This window comes from Arvicola amphibius, chromosome 9 (genome assembly GCF_903992535.2).
Source record: "Arvicola amphibius chromosome 9, mArvAmp1.2, whole genome shotgun sequence".
Classification (NCBI taxonomy): Eukaryota; Metazoa; Chordata; class Mammalia; order Rodentia; family Cricetidae; genus Arvicola; species Arvicola amphibius.
The window spans coordinates 35,726,737-35,744,150 of record NC_052055.2 but is presented as its reverse complement, the minus strand read 5'-3'; the positions used below and the strand labels follow the sequence as shown (position 1 = coordinate 35,744,150).

The 17,414-nt window shown below is 42.0% G+C and overlaps 1 protein-coding gene and 1 pseudogene across 17 annotated transcripts in view; one reads left to right on the top strand and one right to left on the bottom strand.

Moving 5' to 3' along the window:
- Rbfox2 (RNA binding fox-1 homolog 2) overlaps positions 1 to 17,414 on the top strand; it is a 255,764-nt gene that overhangs the window by 183,819 nt on the left and 54,531 nt on the right. The window lies entirely within an intron of this gene.
- Positions 4,817 to 5,297, bottom strand: LOC119822659 (annotated as a pseudogene).

The following is a 17,414-nucleotide window of genomic DNA, read 5'->3' as shown; positions in this document are numbered from 1 at the left end:
CTGGTGCTTTGTTGTGGATCTCTGCATTTGGTTCCATCAGTTGTTGGGTGAAGGTTCTATGATGATAGTTGGAGTATTTACCAATCTGATTACAGGGGAAGACCAGTTCAGGCACCCTCTCTACTATCTATATTTGGGAGATAGTGGTGAAGCTTTGATTATCTGAGGGGCCCCTGACAGTAGGACCAGTATCTGTCCTTGGTGCATGACCTAGCTTGTTGGAGCCCATTCCCTGTGGTGAGCTGTCATGGAGGGGCTTGGTCCTGCCCCAACTAATGTGCCAGACTTTGTTGACTCCCCATTGGAATCCTTACTCTTGGGAGGAGTAGATGGGAGGAAAAGGGGGATAGGAGATGTTGGAGGGAGAACTGTGGTTGGAATATAAAATGAAATTTAAAAAAATTAAATAAAAAAAGCCTTTAAAGTCTCACCAACAAATGTGAGCTGAACAAGATTGATACCAGTGGACATGACCAAGTGGACAGAGAGAAACCCCCGAGGCATCAGCGCTGCACAAAGAACTATGTTGATTGAGGAAACCTGGGAGCAGAAGAGCACACCAGTTGGTTGTCCAGTGCCACTGGTCAGTCCTGAAAACATACAAACAAGTGATGTACAAAGCAGGTTATATTTAGGAATGTATAGGTGTATATTTATGCATACAATAACGATTAGTGAGAAAAGAGGCCATGAATCTAAAGGGTTGTGGGAAGGGGTATATGGAAGAGTTAGGAGGGAGAAATGTCATTATATTGTGGTCTCTTTCTTTAAATTAATTTTTTGTAATCATAATCTTTAAGAAAAAAGAAACTCTTTACCTTTACCACCCCATATGAATAATGCTCCCCTGGTTTAGAAAGCTTGCATAACAGAGGTGTACATCTCTGTGCTCCCGTGGCCCTGTGTAGCTCATTCAGTAAGCCATCCTTACAACATACTTCTGTAGCTAGAGTACATTCTTTCAGGATTGGGGATAAGTCACCAGTGTTCATCACCAGATCTGATTCAGTTACGTGTTCAGTGTATGTTTGTTTGGTTGGTTTGGTTTTGGTTTTTTGTTTGCTTGCTTGCTTGCTTGTTTGCTTGCTTTGGATTTTTGAGACAGAGTTTCTCTGTAGCTTTGGAGCCTGTCCTAGAATGAGCTCCTGTAGGCCAGGCTTGACCTCAAACTCACAAAGATCCGCCTGCCTCTGCCTCCTAAGTGCTGGGATTAAAGGTGTGCGCCACCACCACCCGGCTTCCTGTTCTTGATGCTTTATTTAGCTAGAAGTTGCTTTATGGGGACTCAAAACTTGGAGATGTTTTAGTAGAAGGTTGAGTATATCCAAGGATAGCCTGATTCAATGGCATAGGCCATTCGGCTTCCAAAAAGTCAGCAGGGAAGGAAGAAGAGTATGACAAAGAAGGAAGGGAAAGGCATAAAAGAAGCTTGAGATGGCACCAGGGTGAGGATATAAATGTAGCATGCTGCACATCTATCTCCCTTCCCTCTCCCACCATTCAAGATGGCTTGGAGTTAAGAGTCTATTTAGTATTTGTTTTAAAGCTGCCAACTTAAATATGTTTCAGATCATTCCATGTTATTTTCGGGGCTCACTCTGTGTGTGTGTGTGTGTGTGTGTGTGTGTGTGTGTGTGTGTGTGCGTGCGTGCGTGCTCATGTTTACTTTTGCAGTTCTTAACTACAATATCATCGTGTTCACTGATCTTTCTGTTGTGCAGAGTTTAGTTGTCATTGGTCCAGCCCAGTTTCCATATCCAGAATTTTGATATGGATCTTGTTTGTGCCTCTCATCTCACCTTAAGGTGCTTATATTTTCTCTTCACATCGCAAACATAGGGGATGCAGATGCCTTAGTGCCTTTTACTGCTAACCCCAGATGTATGTTGGTTCTGGATCCATTCTCAGCGTGATAGGTTTGTGTTTTCTTGATTCTTTGCAAGCTTGTGAACTTTTTAAAAATTGAATTCCAGACATAATGAATTTACCTCATTGGTGTTGGTGTTTTTAGTCTTATAAATAATGAAGCTTTGTGTTTGAGCTTCACACAGCTAAGTTTCTTAGCAGTAACATGGTCCTTTTGGTCTTGCTTTAAAGTGTTATGACCAGAGCTATGTTTAGTCTCTGGCATATTGTCCCTGCTACAGAATGAAACTGGAATTCCTAACTGATGTCCTAAAAGCATTGGGCTTTCTGTTCTGCCTAAGAGCAGGTACTGTCCCTGACACCATGGGAATTCCTAGCCCTGTTTTATGTACTTCTTTCAGGTGGTTCTTTCCTTTAGCCTCTTCTTCCACTCATGAAGGTGACAGCCAATGGTTGGGAGCATGTGGTCTTTTGAGTCTCTGAACAGCTTTAGCTTCCCCAAGACTCCCATGGTGCCCTGGCTCTCCCCAAACCTCCTGTCTTGTGCTTACTTCCTGGAGACCACCAGCTCCATCCCAGTTCTCCAGGCAGCCAGCCAGGCAGCCGTAAAGCCCACCATCTTGCTGTCCTATCTGAGGACTCACTGCCCTTCTTTATCTACTGTACAGTCCTTTGAGTGTTGTTGTTTTATACATTTGACTCTGTTTTGGATTTGAGGTAACAAGACTAGAAACAGAAGAGAGATTATTTTTTAAATGATCGTTTAATGTATTATTAGCTGGCGCTAGAAAATCAGTTGAACAGTAATTTCAAGGAGCATCAAGAAAGAATTCCTAAGATGCCCACGCAGCAGTAATCCAAAGGAACACTGATTAATTTTTGTAACTGTGTTTTATGTCTATAGTAAAGAAGAGTGGGACCCCCCTTCCCTTATGTTTCTATTAATGTCCGTGTTTATGGGGAAAAAACAGAATTTTTAAGATTCTAACTCAGCAACTCACTTGTATTTTGGACTGTTCTTTTTTCTTCCTTTAGAGACTATTGTCTCTACTGCCTGTTTTTTATTTTTATTTTTTTAAGCCAGAAGCAAAGAGTTTTGTACACCTCATATCAGTGCTTGTACATTGATAAGTAGTGATCCCCTTTTCCATTTTACAGGTGAAAAATGTGAAGCAGCAGGAATCGAATGACTCATCCACAGAGTCTGGGTTTTAACCTAGATTTATCATTCAGTGCCTTGATGCCCTCCTTCTCCCACCATGGGCTACATTATGCCAAACATAGGATAAAGAATATATAGACTTTGGCCTGGGCTTGTCTTAGTCCATAGAGTGCCCCCTTAATGTACATGAAGCCCTTACTTTGATTCCAGCACACATAACAACTGGTTGTAGTCTCAGCATTTGGGAAATGGAGGCAGGAGAATCGGGAACTCAGTGTCATCCTTGGTAGATATGGAGAGTTGGAGGCTACCCTAGGTTTATGTGGAACCCTTTCTCAAAACAGTAATCTAGGCTTTGATAGTTCTTTAACTTAACAGGAGTTCTTCCCTTATTAAATTTTTGTAAGCCATTTTATCCAATACTTTGAGAAATGTGTTACTTTTCTGAGAACCTTAAGTTCTTCTAGAGTAAGTGGAAGTATAACTGTTTGTTTACTTCCACTGTAGAAGTGGAAAGTTTAACTGTTTGTTGGCATTTTGTATCAGCACCATGGTTGAGGGTCTGAGAGTGTAGTAATTCTTGTGGAGAGCGTTGTGCAAGGTGCTAGAGACTTGGAACGCTCAACCATCTAAGTGTCCCCTAAAGAGCTGGGTCCACCCCTGTGAGATATTTCCATAAATCCATGTATGCTATCAAACCCTGATAATTTAAACCAGTGTAAATGCTGTGAACAGTTGCTATCCTTGAGTCTTCCAAGAATAAAGACGGGAAAGGTCTGCATCTTTAATACTGACTCATCCTTTTCTACATATTGGGAATAAATGTATTTGCAGATATGGAGGGTCAGCTTTATTGGCTGTCTGCAATAGCTTGTAGCTCTTTGAGCTTGGGAACAAATAAACTGTTAATAACATTTTGCTGACTCTGTTATAAAAAAAACTTTTCTTTGGTAATATTATTAGACACATTTCTTCTTTTTCTAGAAACTTGATTTTTTCCCCCTGAGTAAGGTCCCTGTATCACAGAACTACAAACTACTAAATCCCAAGTGTTGTTCATTTAGAAATGAGAGTACACTCCAAAGAGGCTATGAGTTGCTCAGGCACGTTAAAGGCAGGATTGAAGCCAGAACTCATGTTCCTTTGTCTGTGTCCTGCTGCCTAACAGATGGGCTGACCTGAACTGCCAAGTGTCAGGTGCTTATAGTGCCTCCTTCAGGAAAGAAGGGATGAGAAACTTGGGCCGTCGACTGTCCCATCCCCCAGCCTCATCCCCCCTCCCCACTTAGATTAAATAAATGTCCCCTCATTTATTTTATATGTGACTGTTTTGTCTTGTATGTCTGAGCACTACATGTGCCATGCCTGATGCCCAAGGAGGTCAGTGAAGGCCTAAAGTCCCCAAAAACTGAAGTTACAGATAAGCCACCATGAGTGCTGGGAACTGAACCCTAGTCCCAGTCCTCTGGAAAAGAGTTCAGTGCCCTGCTGAGCCATCACTCTTCCAGCCCTGCTAAAAATAACTTGGATGCAGCTTTTCCTGCGGTGGAGTTCAAGCCCAGGGCCTTGCACATGCTAGACCAGTATTCCACCCTGCATCTCCAACCTGAATTTTTATTTTCAGTAATAACTGTGTAAATTTGATACGGATGATCAGATTTAGGTAAAGAGAAGAAATAGATAGCTGATACACCACCACCTTTTAAAATTGAGCATTGACTTGTTTTTCACAGGAAATGTAGAGAAAAATCTGGATGTGTTGTACATTTTATTTTTTTTTTATTTTTTTTGATTTAATAAAGTTTTATTTTTCCAAATGTACAGCTGATTGAACCTGTTCATGCATCTTCACCAGCAGCTGGGGCATCTCCACCCTTTGTGTTTCTGGTGTAAATTACTTGGGCTCTGTGCTTTGAAACCAGCTTGATAAGCCCTTTACTAAGGAGCTCCTAAAGGGCTGCCCCGGCCAAGGAACCACGAATCTTCAGTCTCTCAGAGACCACGGCTGGAGTAATAAGTTTATAGTTGGGAACTTCCTTACAGAGTTTGTCGTATGTAGCCTTGTCAAACAGGACTAGATTGTTGAGCTTGTCCCGAACTTTGCCTTTGGACCACTTCTTCTTTTTGGCCTTGCCACCGGACTTATTTACTGGGTCTTTGTCTTTTTTGGCCGACTTTCCGGCATCTTTCTTCTTCTTATCATCCTTGGGTGGCATGATGAAGCTCGGAGAGTGGCGACGACCACTGCAGCCTCCCTAAGATGTCGGGAAAAAAGTGTGTTGTACATTTTAGATCCAATGGGATGCTCTGAGTGGCTGGTTTCAGCATGCCTCCTTTCTGGTCTGCATGTCTTTCTTTCCTTTAAGACAGGCTGTCCTGATCAGGGGAAGAGGCTTGCTGGTGGTTCCTTCTCTGATTTGTCTTGTGAGCAGGGATTAAACCTTGTAATCGCTGGTTTATGTTTCGTGGCTGTTCCTGAAGGATAAGAGTCCACGACATGCCTTACTGATCATTTGTTAGATCGGTGAGGCAGCAGCAGTCATTTTCCTCTTTGGACTGCGTTCTTGTCTAGGCCATTGTTGCATTCACTAAAGAGGAGGCCCTCTAGTCGGTAAATAGTTGACTTTTCTTGTGTTTCCTGAGTGGATAGATACTTGCAAATCTTTCGTGTGTCAGCTTTAGAATAACTGCTGCCACATTGTCTTGTATACTTTGATGACACAGTACAGTGTGCACTTGGCTCTGATGATCCTCTGAGTTGCTCTGTTTTTCACAGTCTCATTGCACCTAATTTTACCTTTAAAATACTGATTTGTTTTGAGGTGTGTGTACATTACGCTGAGTGTGCATGTTTGTCTGTGTGGTGGTCAGAGTACAGTTTCAGGGCTCACCTACCTTGTTTAAAGTAGGATCTCTCTCTTTGGGGAGAGGGGGGTGTTGAGACAGGGTTTTTCTGTAGCTTTGGAGCCTATCCTGAAACTCACTCTTGTAGACCAGGCTGGCCTCGAACTCACAGAGATCCACCTGCCTCTGCCTCCCAAGTGCTGGGATTAAAGGCGTGCGCCACCACCGCCCAGCTTAAATCAGGATCTCTTGATGTTTGTCCCTGGGCAGTGTATCCCAGGGCAGCAGGCTCATAGGCTTCCAGAGCTTTCCCCAGTCTCTTCCTCCCATCACACTTGGAGAAATGTTGGAATTACAGACATGCATCGCTGAGTCTGGGTTTTGCGTGGACTCCTGTAAACTGATCTGAACTTATTTGCACAGCAAGTGCTTTTCCCTCTGGCCATCACCCTAGCCAGTGTGCCTAATTTCTTGAAGCTTAAGTACAAGGACTGTCCCAGGAATCGTAGCAAACTATTCATTTTCCTTTGAAGCTCCAATTTGTTTTTAGTGACTTCTCAGTGTCCTTGATAGCCAACCTTTGTCACTTAAAAAGAAGTCTAGAACTGAGAGCTTGCTTAAAGTTGTGATTGTCTTACATAATGCAAGCCTTGACTTCTGGGTTAGGACTCTTTACATTGCCTCCCATCCCTTGTAAGATCCACTAGCAGTTTAGAAGTGTGTGTGTGTGTGTGTGTGTGTGTGTGTGTGTGTGTGTGTGTGTAAGTCAGCAGAAGAAAGTGGAGATGGCATAGCTGATCACAGGGGTTAAACAAAGTACTGGAAACAATGCAGATTAAAGAAACTGATAGGTTAAAAAGGAGGAGGGGCTAAAGCCTGGGGTGGACTTGCAAGACTGCTGTGGTAAAGGCAGTGAAGCTAGCACAACATGAAGATGGAAAGTAGCCGAAGGTTCTGTTTACATGGGTGGCTAGCTGCTTGGCACTGCTCAGGACTCTCCAAGCACTTCCCCCCTCCTACTGTGCCACCCCCTTTCTTCAGATTGAAAGTGGGATAACCAATGCTATAATGACTTCTCTCCAAGGAACCTGATCAACATGTTTTGAGAAATTTAATTATATTTCGTTTTGTTTGTGTTTGGGGTTTTGGGGGGGTTGTTGTTTGTGGGTTTGGTTTTGGTTTTGGCTTTTTGTTTTGAGACCAGGTCTTACTATTGTAGCCTTGACTGCCCTATGTAGACCAAGTTGGCATGGAACCCATAGAGATCTGCCTGCCCCTGCTTCCTGAATACTGGCATTAAAGGCACATTCTATCTCACCCAGGTTTATTTTTATGTATGTGGGTGTTTTGCCGGCATCTGTATGTATGAACCACTTGTTCAGTGGCCACAGAGACCCAAAAAGGGCATTGGATCTCTGAAACTAGAGTTATAGATGGTTGTGAACAGCCATGTGGGTGCTGTGACAAGCCTGGATCCTGTGAAAGAACAAAAGGTACTTTTTACTGCTAAACAATCCCTCTGACTCCTTAGTTTTAAAAATGTTTTATTATTGTTAACTGTGCATGTGTGTGCTTGTCACAGGGGTGTTGGGGCTGGGTGTATAGAGGTACCCACAGAGGCATCAGATCCCCTTAGAATTGGAATTGCAGTTCAGCACAGATGCTGGGAATGAAACTGAGACCCTCTACAAAAACAGTTTGCTCTCTAACTGCTGAGCCATCTCTCCAGCTCTAGAAGTTTAATTCATTGCTATGATACTTGGCGAATAGAGAGATGACATTCCACACTAACAGGAAGCCTGTGGTGTCCTTCTGTCCCTACCACATTCTGAGTTCACAACTGGAATTTTAATGCCAGAAAACAGCTGAGCAGAGGAAACCACATCATATAAACAGTCTTTCTACCTGGGAAATTGGAGCACGAAGATCATTGGCAATCCTAGAGGAACTTGAAGCATCCAAGAGCCAGAGGGAATGAAAAGAAACCCTGACTTGAGGGGAAACAGATAACCATGGAGCAGAAGGGAACTTTAGGAAACCATGTAGGTTTCAGAGATCTTGGATTCTAATAATAACAGTTACTAGTAACTGAATGTCAAAGGAGAGTTAAGAAATGCAAAGGGTTTGAGATTAACAACATACTTCAGAAAAGGACATGCAGAGAAAGGGCAGGAAAATGGACTTATCCTTCCCAAAGTGTAAAATAGAAGACAAAATGACTTCCTTAGTTCTTTAAGGCAAAACCTGCTAACACTGTTACCAAGAAAGTTCTCAGGGCGAGACAATAATGCTGCCCAAAACAGTATGTATTATTTATTGATAGATTTGGCTAAAAGTCTTCAGAGAGACTTAAGGGTGTCTCTCTACTCCTCAACCCTATCAGAGGCTGGCAGAGTACTGTTTGTGGCCCATTTCCCACTCATCTGTTTAAGTTTGCGAGGAGCAAACTCACTTGGTCCTTCCTTCCTTTCTCCAGGAGCCTCAGGAGTGGGGTGTCAGGCCCTATTATGTGTGCACTATGTTATGTTGACCTGTCTAAGTCTAGAAGCATCCCAAGCACCTGCAGCCCCCTGCCTAGGATCTCTGCCTCTTTAAGAGATGTTAAAAGAGGACCACTCCCCTTGAAGAGCTAGGGAGGAGTAGAGTTGCTCTTCCTCACAAGTCTCTGAACTGTTTGGTTTGCCGTCACCTGCATGGACACATTTAATAAAAATAAAGGGTTAAGGGTTTTTACTTTTTATTTACGTATGTGTGTCTTTGTCTATGTTCAGTACATGCCACATGTATGCAAGAGCCAGAAGAGGGCATCAGATCCTAGATACGCTGTTATAAACAGTTGTGAGCTATCCAGTGTGGTTGCTAACAACCAATCTTGGGTCCTCTAGCAAAGCAAGAGATGCTCTTAAACCACCAAGCCATCTGTCCAGCCCAAAAATAAAAGAGAAAAACGAATTGCCAGTTATGCCTTAGAGTTGGCTTCAAGGACCTTTCTGAGTTAGAAACCTTTCGTCAAAGCTCATTGTCTCCCTACTGTCCCGTTTCCCCATATTAGGTTTTGTTCTAGTCTTTATTCAGTATCACTTTGGCAGAAGCTTATCTACACTAAATTGTAACCTTTATATCTTTAAAAAAAATACCCATGGAATGGTTGAAAGGTTTCAAATAGTTTTGGAACCTAAGAAGAAGCATTGGAACTGGGCATTACCTGGTTAGGGAGTCCTGCTCTGTTGAAAGTCAGTGGGTCAGCAAACAAGGGATGTAGGATGCAGAACTAGGAAAGTTAAATATCAGGGTGGGGATAAGAAGAGAGGGATCTGATTGAGGTGAATAAAGAGCCCAGACAAGAGTAAATGCTTGAACCAATTTCAAACATTGTGTGTGAATTAGCTAGATAGGGAGAAGTGAGCAGAGTAAATTGGTTTAAAGAAACTGAAGGACAAGCCAGGATGAGACGTCTTTTCTGGATCTCCGACACTGTGAGCACCATCTCTCGAGTGGGTGTTTGGAATGGATCCACCTGCTCTTGCCTTGCTGAAAGAACCACACACAGCCTGGCCTTTCCACATCACGTCTCTGCTGGAACTCTTTCCTAGACCACAGAAGCCAGAATGCTGCTCCCTGCAGCTTGACCAGCTCCCTCCCAGCTGTCAGTCTGTCCCACTGCCACTTTCCTCACTTAATCACTTGTCACTGTACCTTGCCTCTCTGTTGCAGTTTGGTCACACACCTCCAAGTCTCTTGCTCTGGACCTCAGTACTGTGCTCCCTTTGTCTGTCATGCTCTTCTATCCAAACAGACATCTTGCTGCCTTGATTTCCAAAGATCCCTGACCAATGTCACTTTCCCTGGCCTCCTGCTGAAGGTAGAAGTCCCCCTGTCACCTGCCTCCCAGCAGTCCATCTGGTCATTGCTTTACTAGTTTGCCTTTATTTTTCTCTCCCTACTAGAAAGTTAGCTCCACAAGGACTTTGTGGCTAATCTGGTGGCTGCCCCCAGCAGAAATTGTGTCTGTCCCATGACAGAGGCACTGCAAGAATGAGCTGAGTGGGCAGTGTAGACCAGAGCACATCTCCTTTAATTTCAAAGAATCATTTTGGTAACTTCTTTTAAAATGAGTCAAGTTGAAGTTTAAATATTTTTTACATTTATTTTTAAATTGTGTGTGTGTGTGTGTTGTGTTGTGTGTACACTTGTAGAGTGCCGAGGGAGTCTGAAGAGGGCATATGATTGAACTGAAGTTACAAGCAGTTATGAGTTTCCCAGTGTAGGTGCTGGGAACTGGACACAGGTCCTCTGCAAGAGCAGTATGTACTCTTAACCACTCATCTCTTCCGACCTCTATTTTTGGTAGAGTCCCATGTAGCCCAGGTTGGCCTTGAATTCTGTGCATCCCCAGCCGTCTGACTTCATTCTCCCTTTGTGTGTGTGTGTGTGTGTGTGTGTGTGTGTGTACCTCTGGACTCTCACTGTACCCTTCCAATGATTATACCTACTTTAGTAGAGCTGATAACTTGTCTCTTCCTGAGCTGATGGGAAAGAGAAGTTGTGTTTTTCACAGATGGTACATCAGAGTAAGGGATCATTTCCGTATTCTGTGAAGAATCACAACTGTGCTCCCATTGGACACTCATGCAGGAGCTTAGAATGAGTAAGTCTGTAGTTCATTTCTGACCAACTTAGAGACTTGAACGCCCAAGCCATAATAGAATTGTGATTGTAGACACGATCTGGTTTTGTTCTGGGAAAGGAATAGGGAAGAATTTTCCCAGTTACTATATGTGTATCTTATGAATTTTTTTCCTCATCATGGAAGAAGTAGACTATAGTAGAGCACTACCCTTAAAACATGTTATTTTATAATTCTGAAGACACTCTGAGGCCTTGCTACAGTGTTTTATTCTGAACCAGAGTTGTTACTGTTCCTAATAATATTCCAGTTTTGACATATGAAGGTTGTAAACTTAATTATCCATGAAGAACATAGTAAATTAACTTAAATTGTTGTGGGAATTTTGGCTGAAAAAGAGAATCATCTGTAGATTGCATAAACCATCAATCACGTTGACAAGACTAGACTTATAATCCAAAGGAAGGAGTTGGAGGAGGGCAGCAGGTGATAGAACTGATGGTCTTCTGTTGCTGATGGAAGGCATGATTCATGGAAGGTTGGGGCTATGAGCGCTGCTTTAAGGGGAAGTGGAAGAGTCTTTTAGAGTCTGGAGACATTAAGACTATTACAGAGTTGTCACGTTTAATCTAATAGACTATTGGTTCAGGTATTTTTCTTCTAAAATATTTATTTTCCTGTTTAAATATTCAGTGATGTGTGAGATAGCAAAGCTCAGCCTCAGGGGAGAAGTTTGTATTGTCACTTCTCTCTCAGTAAGTTAAAGTGTGTGTGGGGGGGGGGATTGATTTAGAGGTAAGCTTGCAGTGTGTTCCAGCTTTTGTCGTTTATTTTTGTTCTAAGCATGGAAGTAAACATAGTACATTACCTGTTTGTTTTTTGTTGTAGCACTGTTCACAAGTGCTTGGGATTGCACTGGTGTGGTCAGCACTTCACATGGCAGCGACAGTTAGTTTAGTTTGGTTGTATAAGAGAAGGATCAACTGTTAGGCCTGCAGTTTAGTAAGTTTTCAGTTTTGGAAAAGCGATAATGTTTGTTCTCTTTGTAGGCTCCATTGAGAAGATGACCCTTTACTTGCAGAAAATGTGTGTTTACAGCAGCTGTTCCTTCTTCCTGACCAGCACCCTTCTAGAAGCACAGCCCTGGGGAGCTGCTGCTGCTGCTGGCTCCCCCTGTCACTCACTCCTCTAAAACAGTGCTACTGAATTACAGAACATGTTAGTCTCCCCTGCAGCCCACAACCTCATCCCGCCACTGCATCACTCCAAATGCTGCTTTACTGCAAAAGATAGCAATCTTTAGATTTTTTTTAAACATAGTTTCTTCTGAGTAGGGGGCTAGGGCCAAGAAAATATGGGCATACCTGCTGTCAGGAAAGAGGTGAACTGTGAATTTATGGAAGTGGAGAGCTGGGATGTGGCACTGGTTCTTAGCCTCTGGGGTCAGTATTCCAGCTAACTATTGAGACTGCCACAGGGAAAGATCCTCGATTGAAATAAATAACAATTCTGTTCATCTTCCATTGGCAATAAATTTTTCTGTTAGTAGGTTCCTTATTATATAATCAGTTCATTTGATTTTGTGAGTCTTTTAAGGATCCCGGTCATTTATTTACCAAGTTTCAGAAACATAAGTTAAAAAATAACTTTAGGATTTTTTTTATCCAGATGTAAAAATTTATAAAGTTTCATGGAGGCACCATGTTTAGATATGCCTCTAAAGCTCTGCAGGTTACCTAACATCTTCTGTCTTTGTGTAGAATACCCTGGAACTGAATTACAGACAGGTGTGAGCTGCCTTGCTGGGAGTTGTACTTGAGTCTTCTGGACGAGCAGCCAGCCAGTGCTCTTAACTGCTGAACCATTTCTTCAGCCTTACAAACTGCTTTTTAAATTGAGTTTAGATTTTATTATCCTCCCTCCCTCCCTCGCTCTCTCTCTCCCTTCCTCGAGACAGGGTTTCTCTGTGTAGCCTTGGGTTTCCTGGAACTTACTCTGTAGACTAGGCTAACCTCAAACTCAGAAAAATCTGCCTGCCTCTGCCTCCCAAGTGTTGGGATTAAAAGTGTGAGTCACCCTGGCCCAGCTTGTTTTCTTTTTTATGTATATGTGTGTATGGTGTGCATTTGTAGGTATGTATATGTTTATGTGTGTGGGGTGCACTTATCTGTGTGAATGCACATGTGTGAACATTCATGTGGATGGATGTCTGGAGTCTTCCTCATTTGCTTTCTACTGTATCTTTTGAGGCAGGGTCACAAACTCTGAGCTTGCAGATGGCCAGTCTGGCCAGTCCGCATGCTCTAGTGATTCTACTCTGCTTTCCACCCTGAGGTCATCAGCCAGCCACCAGGACAGCTAATCACTACTGGGTTCTGAGTTTCCAGACTTGGGCCCTCACATTTACAAGACAGGTATAATGATCATTGAGCCTTCTCCCAGGCCCTGCCTCTAGATTTTAAATCTATTGCTTTTTTCCCTATCTTTCTGTGGTGACAGTTATGTAGATGCTTTCTTCCATTTGTCACAGATGTGGCAAAATTCTCCACTTTGCCAACAGATCTAACTAGTACTCTTTACTCAGGTTCTTCCAACTGAGAGATTTCCATAACTCTTTTGATATGCATGTGTTTGCACATGTGGGGGGGTGTGCGTGTACGCATACATGCTTTTCTGTATATATGCATGCATGTGGAGCCTATAAGTTGATGTACAATATCTTCAGTTGCCGTCTACCTTAGTTTTGAGACAGCTCTGAGATTACAGGTGTATACTACAATACCTGGCTTCCACATGGGTGCTGGGGATCAAACCTGGGTCCTCATGCTTGCCCAACAAGCACCTTAACAACTGAGCCATCATCCCAGCCCTATTGATTAATTGGCTTTTATAAAGGCAGACCAAGTTTGAAATCTGAGCCTACCAAAACAATTCCCAGGGAATAAATATGACATTTGTAAAATACTTAAAAGGAAAAATATTTTATTCCTTTGATTAGTAGCATCCTAGTTAAACTAGGGTTTTTTGCTTTTGTTTTTCAAGACAGATTTTCTCTGTGTAGTCCTGGCTGTCCTAAACTCCCTCTGTAGACCAGGCTGACCTCCAACTCACAGAGATCCGCCTGCCTCTGCCTCCCAGGTGCTGGGATTAAAGCCGTGCACCAGAACCATAATTCTTAACATTTAAGAATGTTAAATGACTTCAGATTTCGGATAAAAAACGATTAACAACAATATATTTGCCAAAACAAATGCTACAAAACATACACTTTGTTGAATATATTTTCTGTGCTTTTGAGTTGGACTTCTTCTATACCTATTATTCTTAGGTTTGGTTTTTTCATGGTGTCCCATATTTCCTGGATATTTTGTGTTAAGCTTTTGTTAGATTGAATATTCTCTTTGACTGATGAGTCTATTTCCTCTATTGTATCTTCAGCACTTGAGATTCTCTTTTCCATCTCTTGTATTCTGATGTTTATGCTTGCATTTGTGGTTCCTGATCGTTTTCTCATGCGTTCTGTTTCTATAATTTCCTCTGCTTGTGTACAAAACATAAGCTTTATCCCGAAGTCTATTCTCTTAGCAAATAAACAGTTGCTTTATTTTTTAGCAGACAATTGAAAAAGTATTTGCTATCAATCACATCTCTCTAAGTAAAAGTATTCCTGACCTCATAGTGAAGGCTTGCACCCCTCTTCTGGAAGACATAGTCCCACTGTGGCTGTATCTCTGCAGTGCTTAGACTACGACTGACTGAACCCTAGAAACATTACCTTTCTCCCCATATCCTACCACTTGGTGTGTTTATTCAGTTGACTGAGCCCACCCTGTCAGGAGTGGCCCTATGGGTGATTCATATTGTGTACTTGTGTACCTATTCTCACTACCATCAGGGACGGGGTAGAGAATGGAGGTTAGAGTTCAAGAAGAGCAACATCATTGCCAGAGGCAAGTCCCTTAGCCACTAATCTGAACTTAGAAACTTATGTCTTTAAACCCTCGTGTGTTTCTTAGTAGACCCTTTCTGAAGATTTCTGAAAGACAATATGTTAGGCTCTGCTCATCCTCCAATCCACCTGAATTTGAATTTTTGTATGTTTCATGCCTGTCTTCAGGCCTCAATCTTCTAAGAACTGTGGAAGCAATGTGCTCTACCAACTATGGATACAGGCAGAGCACCAAAAGATTTGGAAGAGATGATCAAGTATTAAAATCTGGGCTACCAAGATGGCTCAGTAGGTAGAGGCACTTGTCACCAAATCTGAATTTGATCCCAGGGACTCATCAAGGGAGGACATGGAATCAACTTGTCCTCCTACCTCCACACATGTACCATAATGCTCACACGCATGTGCGCACACACACAATAGATAGGTAGATGGATGGATTGATAGATAATAAAGATTTGAATGGTTTAAAAATAAGATTTAAAATTCTATGTACATTAAACCATATTCCTAGATAATAATAAATTATCTAGCAATAGAAAATGGACATTTTTCCAGAAAAAAAACTTACAGATAAAAAAATTTATGGCCTTCAAGGTCAGCATGATCTACAGAGCTAGTTCCAGGACAGCCAGAGCTGCTACACAGAGAAACCTTGTCTCAAAAAACAACAACAAATTGTGTCTTTATAGCATAATTTCTAAGAAGTAAAGGAAAGATTGTTATATAAAGCAATTCTCGGTTCCAAGTCATGTTAACCTGGTGTCTGACTTTCCTCTGCACATTTTGTTCTGGTTGCTTCCTTTTTGGACTTTAAAATCCACTTGTCTGCCAGGTTCTATCTCTTCCCACCCTCTTTTCTTAACTTCTTCATCAATATTGCTGAAGCTCCCTTTCACTTCTTCCTATTTTTTAGGTTTCCTGTCTTAAGAATTCTACACCCCTCAGTTATACTCTCATCTTTTCTCTTATTTTGGTTCTCCTGTAGAAGCTTCTGTGTGAGCCGAACTGTCGAGGCTCCTTGGTACTCCATTAGCCTCTGGGCACTCTGTTTGAGTGTGGTAGTTTCATTGTATGATGATGCACGCCCCTTTCCAGGCTCCCCTTTCTCCCTTCTCCAACATCCCTGGTAGCTTTCCTATACAAATGAGAAAAACACCCAGTCTGCCACCTCCCACATGTGTATGCCTTTTGCTTCTAATCGGGAAGAGCATCAGGGCCTCTTATTTAGATGATTAGTGTTTAAGTATTCAAAACAAATTACAACTTTTAGTTATTCAAATTTTGTTTTGTGTATGCTGTATTTTATAATAAACTATTTTAATAACAGGTTTAAAAATATAAACCTTACACATTTTTAGTTCTAAACCCGTAGTCTTGTTTGCCATTGGTGAGTTCGTTCTTTTGACTGTTATATATATTTATAAAAAGTTTCTTCCTAAATCCTATCTCTTGTCGTTTGCTAGCTGTATATTGTCTCATAGTCTCTGAGACAATTTTTTTAAATTGGTGTCTTGATGGTGTCTTTCAAAGAACAGATTTTTTTAAATATTGATGAATTTTGTTTATTGGTTTTTTAATGGGTCTTGCTTCTGTCCTAAGGATTTTTTCATTGATTTTTCTTATACTTCTGGAAATTTTACAGTTAGTTTTGTTATTTCTTTCAAGCTGCCTTTTGCATCTCCAGGTGGGTATTGCGGCATGGGGCCGAGAGGTTCATTTCCACCTATTGTTTATCCATAGTTTAAGATTTCTCTTTTAACCTTGACTTGTCTTGCTGCCTTTGAGTTGGCAGTATGGTGGGCCCTGCTTTCTGTTTTTTAGGTTTCCTGTCTTAGCTTCTGGGTTGCTCTGTTCTGTTCTGTCCTCCGCAGCCACCATTCTGATGCTGGCACTGGAAGAGGACATCTGAGGTCAGGGAGTGCTGAAGCTGCTTTCATTTATTTATTTAATTTTTAATACCCTTTCAGAATTGTTTTCACTTTTCAGTTAAGTTTTTATACACTTTAATGACTTGTCAGTGTGGTGAAAATGCCTGAGGAGAGTTTGGTTGGGTTTATGGTGGTTGATTGGGATGGATGATCATTTTTAAGAACAATGAATCTTCCACCACATCTTTGTTTTTCATTTATAATAGCCTTTGTTCATTGTTATGTTCCAGTGTTTTCAGAATAACTGTACTAATGCTTGCTAAACCTTCTTTTAAAAATAATCTGAGGGCACTGGAGAGATGGCTCAGCAGTTAAGAGCACTTTCTGCTCTTCCAAAGGTCTTGAGTTCAATTCCCAGCAACCACATGGTGGCTCACAGCCATCTCTAATGAGATCTGGTGCCCTCTTCTGGCCTGCAGGCATACATACAGGCAGAATACTACACTAACTAACTAACTAACTAAAAATAAATAGAGAGATAGACAGATAAAAGTGACCTGAGCGGGCTGGATATGGCCTCAGTGGTGGAGTGCTTTTCTAGCACACAAGACACTTGGGACTTTGTCGGTTTTTGAGACAGTTTCTTTGTGTAGCAGTCCAGGCTGTCCTGGAATTCACTTTGTAGATCAAGCTGGCCTTGAATTCACTGAGATCTGCCAGCCTCTGCCTCCCCAGTTCTGGGATAAAAGGTGTGCACCGCCCGGCAGCATGAGACTTTTGGATAGCTTTGAATTTGTCTTTTTTGAGACATGTTAACAGCTGACGTGTTTGATGGTGAAAGCCTGGAGTAATGTTTAGAAAATGCTCTGAGTTTTGCTCCCTGCAGTTTTCACAGGCTAGAGAATTCCCTCTCAAACCAAGGGCAAAGTGGATAATCAGGACTAAGGAGAGAGGGAATTATTGCCTCTGCTCATAGCTAACAGGGAACCAGTGTTACAAACCCAGCTTTTTTGTGATACCCAGTCTTTTAACATCTTAAACATTAGGGAAGGTGCAGCTTAGCTAAGTGCTTGCCTTTATTGTGATACCTGGCCA